At 34.5% G+C, this 6,302-nt stretch overlaps 1 pseudogene; it reads right to left on the minus strand.

Moving 5' to 3' along the window:
* Positions 1 to 953: 953 nt before the first annotated feature.
* Positions 954 to 1,397, minus strand: LOC124974947 (AP-1 complex subunit sigma-2-like; annotated as a pseudogene).
* Positions 1,398 to 6,302: the final 4,905 nt, after the last annotated feature.

Genomic DNA, 6,302 nt, shown 5'->3' on the forward strand with positions numbered 1-6,302 from the left:
AATCAAAACCACCCTAAGATTCCATCTCACCCCAATTAGAATGGCGATTATCAAGAATACAAGCAACAACAGGTGCTGGCGAGGATGTGGGGAGAAAGGTACACTCTTACATTGCTGGTGGGGCTGCAAATTAGTGCAACCACTCTGGAAAGCAGTGTGGAGATTCCTTAGAAAACTTGGAATGGAACCACCATTTGACCCAGCTATCCCACTCCTTGGCCTATACCCAAAGGACTTAAAATCAGCATATTACAGAGATACAGCCACATCAATGTTCATAGCTGCTCAGTTCACAATAGCCAGATTGTGGAACCAACCTAGATGTCCTTCAATTGATGAATGGATAAAGAAAATGTGGTATATATATACAATGGAATATTACTCAGCCATAAAGAATGATAAAATTATGGCATTTGCAGGCAAATGGATGAAACTGGAGAATATCATGCTAAGTGAGATAAGCCAATCTCAAAAAACCAAAGGAAGAATGCTATCGCTAATAAGTGGATGATGACACATAATGGGGGTTGGGAAGGGTTAGTGTTGGGGTTGGAGTTGGGTTTGGGGAGGGGGGCAGGAATGGAGGAAGGAAGGACTGTATAGATGGAGGGGAGGGGTGTGAGGGGTGGGGGGGAAGGGAAAAAATGGCAGAATGAATCAAACAACATTACCCTATGTAAATTTATGATTACACAAATGGTATGACTTTACGCCATGTACAGACAGGGAAACAACATGTATCCCATTTGTTTACAATAAAAAAATCATAAAAAAAAGAAATAATACAGGATAGATTAATGTAAACAAGAAAACATACAACTGTAATGGTACTGATTTTGAAATATTCTATTATTATTTTACAACATAGTTACCAAGGTGGGGATATTTTCTTTCATAAATATTTCAGTTCCCTACTTCCTCTGCAAAATTTTGCATACTTGATGAATATTTATTTAGTGCAGAGGGACATTAAAATATTCATGTTCTGACTCCTATAGTAGATATGCTTACTCAATTGCTTTAACAAATTTTTTCTTGGATATTTCCTTAACTTTCCCTCCCAAAAGAAACTCATCCAAAATAAAATAAGCCTTCTCAAAATGAAAGATGATATCAAGTTCACAACACTGTCAAGTAATTTACACATAATACTTAATTATTTCCAGGCTACTTAATTCATTTTTCTGATCCTCAATAGCACAGCAAAAGGCATGCTAGAATATCTTTTGTAAACGATCTTCAGCTCTCACCACTCAAGGAAGCACATTTGGGTTCCCTTGATAAATGGTCTGAAAAAGTTCTCATGTGATCTTTTCCTTCTGTTTGCATGACATTGGGACTTACCATTTCAGTAGTCTACACTTGACGTGACAACTGAAAAACAACATACACTGCATGGCACCTTCTGTCCATGAACATGGTGGAGCATAGCAAGGGTTACTGAGGGAAACCCCTGGAAACGTGCTAAGGGAAATAAGCCATGCTGCTGCAGTGAGGCAGATTTCAATAGATGGAACATCTGGCAGAGTGCATTGAACAAAAATGAAGATGGGTTTATATGAGAAAAGATATATAATTAGAAAAATAGGAAGAAGTTAGAAAGATGGACAGGACATTAGGACTTTAGAATATAGTGCCAAGAATTCTTAGGTGTCATATGTTTTATTTTTACAAGAAGATTCATGAATTTTGCACCATTTTAATATAAAAAGAGAGCTCTATAAATGTGTATCTTAGTATGGCTGAGTCTGTTCCTCCCTACCTCTAGTACATACACAGAGACAAGTATAAACTCTGGACAAAGGAACAAAAGAAATCCTACCTGAAAACATTAAAGAAGGACTAATTCAGGACACAGAATAGAGTTCCATTTAACAATTAAGAAATGCAATGTCATGGCATTGGGATGGGCACAGGTTTTTCTTCATCTTTTTGCTTGAGGAGAATCCACAGGGTGGAGGGTAAAAACATCTTTAAAGAAACCTGTATTCTGGGTTCATGAAGACCCAGAAAACAGAGAGTTAATTCCCAGATCATGGAAAGTGAGATGAAATGCCAGAAAGAATTGTGGATACCTTCTGGCAATATCTCTGTCAAACAACTGAAGGAGATGTTTGTGGGCATATTGGAAACAAATTAAAGCTAAGAGAACTGAGATCTAAAGATCCATGAGGAGGAAGTCTCTGATGACTGACCTAATGACAACTTTAGGAATCTAAACTCTTGAGGCTTTCATGAAAAAAACATGGCAAATGTGTCTTGCATGTTTTCAGTATGTGTATAAAACAGGTGATCCAAGGAACTGGAAATTGCATTATAAAAACAAAATTAAAAATGAGAAATAACTCAAAATTATAGGAAGTAAAAATCATATCTCAATAATAACATTGAATATGAATGTCATAACCATCAATCAAAAATCATAGTCTGTAACATTGGATTAGAAAGGAAGACCCAACAATATGCTGTCTCCAAAAGATTCTCCTCATGGGCAAAGACATTCACAAGTTAAGGTATAAGGATGGAAAACAAATATCATTCATTTGGAACTCATATACAAGGAGGCTTTAATATCCTTACACCAGATAGAGTGGACTTGAAGTCAAAGTTAATCAAAAGGAATAAAGAATGTCATATCATACTGCTTAAGGGAATTTTACATCAATAAGACATACCAATTATAAATATCCATGCCTCCCAAAATGGAGCATCTACATATATCAAGTCTTTCTCAATTTCAAGAATAAAATAAACCAAAACACAATAATACTGGGTGATTTTAATATATTCCTATCAACAACTGATAGATTCTCCAACCAAAAACTAAATACAGAAGGTTTAGAAATAATCAATACAATTAATAATTCAGACATAATTTATAGAATATTTCAGCCATTACTGACTGAATACACTCTTTTCTCAATAGCTCATGTATCCATCACTAAAATAGATCATATTTAAACCACAAAGCAACTCTGTGTAAAAGCAAATGATAGCTCTAATACCAAGGATTATATCAGATTATAAAAGAAGAAAATGAGAAATCAATGATTAAATAAAAAAGAGTGGCTACCTTGCAAACTGGACAATAAATACTACACTATTGAGTAGCTAATGGATAGCTGAAGAAATCAGTGATGAAATTTAAAAAAAGTACTAGAGGTAAATGAGAATAGTGACACAGCATATCACAATTACTGGGACACTATGAAGGAACTTCTAAGAGGAAAGATGATTGCATTCAGATTATTTGGTAAAAGAAAATTCCAACTAAATAAACTAAAATTACATCTCAAAGCCTAAGAAAAGAAAAAATCTATACCAACACAGTAGAAGACAGAAAATAATTAAAATCAGTGCCAAAATCAATGAAATTGAAACAGAAAATTCAAAGTCAATAAAACAAAAAGTTGCTTTTTTGGAAAAACTAATAAAATTAGTGATAACTTAGCCAAAATTAATGAAGAAAAAAGAGAGAAAACTCAAATTACTAAAATTTATGAAGAAAATGAAATATCACCACAGACACTACTGAAATGCAGATGATAGAAACTATTGTGAAAATCTATAATTTAATAAAATAGAAAATCACAAAGAGATCAACAAATTTTAGAGAAATATGACCTAGAGAAATTAATGTAGTAGGACACAGAAAATTAAAACACATCAATTTCAAGCAATGAAATAGAAGATGCCATCAAAAGTCTACTACACACACACAAAAAAATAACCCAGGACCAAATAGATTCTCAGCCAAATCCTTCCAGACCTTCAAAGAAGAATTTACCCCAGTATTTCTCAAATTATTCCATGAAACAGAAAAATGAGAAACACTTGAAAACTCATTCTGTGATCCTAGTTTCACCCTGATGCCAAAACCAAAGTTTCATCAAGGAAAGAAAACTTCAGACTAATATCCCTGATGAATATAGATGCAAAAATTCTAAAAGAAAATACTGGCAAATTTCATACAAAATCATATTAAAAAGGATAGAGTACAATGATCAAGTGAGTTTTATGCCAGGAATGGAAGGATGGTCCAACATACATAAATCAATACAATAATTTATCACATCAATAGATTAAATGCAATAATCACATGATTATCACAAGAGACAAAGAAAAAGCATTTGACAAAATTCAGTATCCATTCATGAACTATACACTAAATAAATTAGGGATAGTCAGAACATTCCTCAATATTGTAAATGCTACATATGCTAAACCCAAGACCACTATCATTCTAAATGGGTAAAATTTAAAAATTTTTCTGCTAGAAACAGGAACATGAGAGGGATTCCCTTTTTTACCACTACTATTCAACTTAGTACTTACAAACCTCGCTGGAAAAATTAAACAAAAGAAACAAAGGAAAGTGATATTGATACCGCTCTTTACCGGTGACGAGTCCTGCTTCCTCAGGTGTTGAAGTATAACACCAGAGAAGCACACCGAGGCAAATGTAGAGTGGAAAATGCAGCTTTATTAAAGAAAAGTAAAAGCAGACTTCTCCCTGGTGGAAGAAGGGGACCCAAAGGCGGAATCCATGGGATGAGCAAATCTCGTCCTTTTTATGGGTTTTATTCTCCCATTCTTTCTTCCTTATCTCTTCCCTTCCTGCCTATAGGATTAAACCTGGCTTTGCAGGTGAGATGTAAAAAGTGAAAAGCAGATGGGGCAGGGGGAGGGTCAAAGTGATTCAGACAGGCAAGGGCCCAGGGGACATTAATTAGCACCTTCCTGCCTGTAGTCTCTGACAAGGGCAGGTAAATTTGGTTATCAATGGGTTCTGCAGGTCCGTGACATTCCATTCTCCCATGGCAGTCTCCAACTTCCAGAGGTAGATGACTTTATGGCCTCCATTTTCTTGATCTGACCCGATTTCCTATTTCTACACTAAATGCCTGCCCCAATTCTGGCTTCAATATGAATAGGAAAAGAAGATCTTAAATTATCTCTTTCTGCCAAAGACATGATTCTATACTTAGAAGACCCAAAAACTCCACCAGAAGGCTTCTGGAATTTATTAACAGATTATGCAGCTTAACAGAATAAAAATTACTATACATTAACCAATTGTGTTCCTCTATAAATCAGCTGAAATAAAATTAGGAAACTCTCCCATTTATAATAAGCTCAAAAAATGCTCAGGTATCAATATAACAAAAGAGGTGAATGACCTCTACATTGAAAATTACAGAACATTAAAAAAAGTAATTGAAGATGACCTTAGAAGAGTGAAAGATCTCCCATATTCTTGGATAGGCAGAATTAATATGTCAAAATGGCCATACTACCAAATGCATTAAAGAGTTTTATCTCAATTTCTATAAAAATTCCACAAATTTTCTTCATAGATATAGAAAATTCAATCATGAAATTTATTTGTAGAAACAATCCTTTATTAGAACAGTGAAGCAACTGGCAGGAGAATATTAAGTCTCAAGTTATACTAGAGTTATAGTAACAAAAACAGTAAGCTAGGCACCAAAACAGACATGAAGACAAACAGGACAGAAAACACAGAAACAAACCTACATATATGTAGTTAACTCATTCTAGAAAAAGGTGCCACAAACACATAACATTTCAGCACATCGTACTGGGTAAACTGGAAATCCATGCAGAGTAATATTTATCCCCTATCCTTCAGTCTGCACAAAATTCAACTCATTTTAGGTCAAGGACTTAGATATTAGAAGAGACTGTTTACCTCATAGAAAAAAATAGAGGACAAATTGTCCACCATTTTAGCATAGGAACTGACATTCTCAACAAGATTTCTAAATCACAAAAGGTAAAATCAAGAATCAATAAATGCATGACATCAAACAAATATTACTCACAGAAAAGAAAATGATAATGTAAACAGAATGCCTACAGAATGAGAGAAATATTTGCCACCTACACTTCAGGCAGAGCATTAAATTCTAGGATATATAAAGAACTCAAAAAATTTAACACACACACACACACACACACACACACACACACAATAACCCAATGATTAAATGGGCAAAAAAAATTAGCAGGCACTTCACAAAAGAAATACAAATTGTCAATAAATATATGAAAAAATGTTCAATATCTCTTCCATTTACAGAAATGCAAATCAAAACTACAATGAGATTACCTCCCACTCCAGTCAGAATACAAATATCAAGAATACAGTTAATAATGGTGACAATGTGGGAGATAATGCTCACTCATACATTGCTGGTGGTACTGCAAATTGGTGCAACCACCCTGGAAAGCAGCATGGAGATTCTTCAAGAAACTTAGAATAAAGCGATGATTTGACC

This window comes from Sciurus carolinensis, unplaced genomic scaffold, assembly GCF_902686445.1.
Source record: "Sciurus carolinensis unplaced genomic scaffold, mSciCar1.2, whole genome shotgun sequence".
In the NCBI taxonomy this organism is placed as follows: domain Eukaryota; kingdom Metazoa; phylum Chordata; class Mammalia; order Rodentia; family Sciuridae; genus Sciurus; species Sciurus carolinensis.